This window comes from Phalaenopsis equestris, unplaced genomic scaffold, assembly GCF_001263595.1.
Source record: "Phalaenopsis equestris unplaced genomic scaffold, ASM126359v1 Scaffold000399, whole genome shotgun sequence".
Lineage (NCBI taxonomy): Eukaryota > Viridiplantae > Streptophyta > Magnoliopsida > Asparagales > Orchidaceae > Phalaenopsis > Phalaenopsis equestris.
In genome coordinates this window covers 1,473,067-1,473,641 of record NW_018164841.1, presented here as the reverse complement: position 1 = coordinate 1,473,641, position 575 = coordinate 1,473,067, and positions in this window count along the sequence as shown.

Below are 575 nucleotides of genomic sequence, written 5' to 3'. Positions count from 1 at the left end.
ATTTTCCAGCAAGTTTAATGCTTCAAATTTGCCCTAAAGATAATCTAAATCTTCTTCTTTTACTTTATTTTCAGTCTCAAAAAATTCTCCTTTCCTTAATTTGTCTTCAAACTCTTCCTTAATTCAAATTCATTATTAAACTGCTCATTACTTAGATAATCAGCTACTTCCATCCTGAAACATTCATTATATATTTCTATTGCAGGATATTTTAAAGCTTTTGCTATATTAAATTTCACTTCTTGATCATTAACTCTCATCATTAATTCTCTTTTTTGCACATCTATTACAACTCTCCCTATTGCAAACTCTATTACAACTCTCCCTATTGCAAGAAATGGTCTCCCTAAAATAATGGGAATCTTTTTATCTTCCTCCATATCCAATACTATATAGTCTACAGGGAAAATAAATTTATCCACTTTTATTAGCACATCTTCTATAACTCCTTTTCGATAAGTTATTGATCGATCAACTAACTAAAGAGTTACAGTAGTAGGGGAAATTTCTCACAAATATAAACGTTTAAAAATTGATAAAGGCATAAGATTGATACTCGCTCCTAAATCACATAA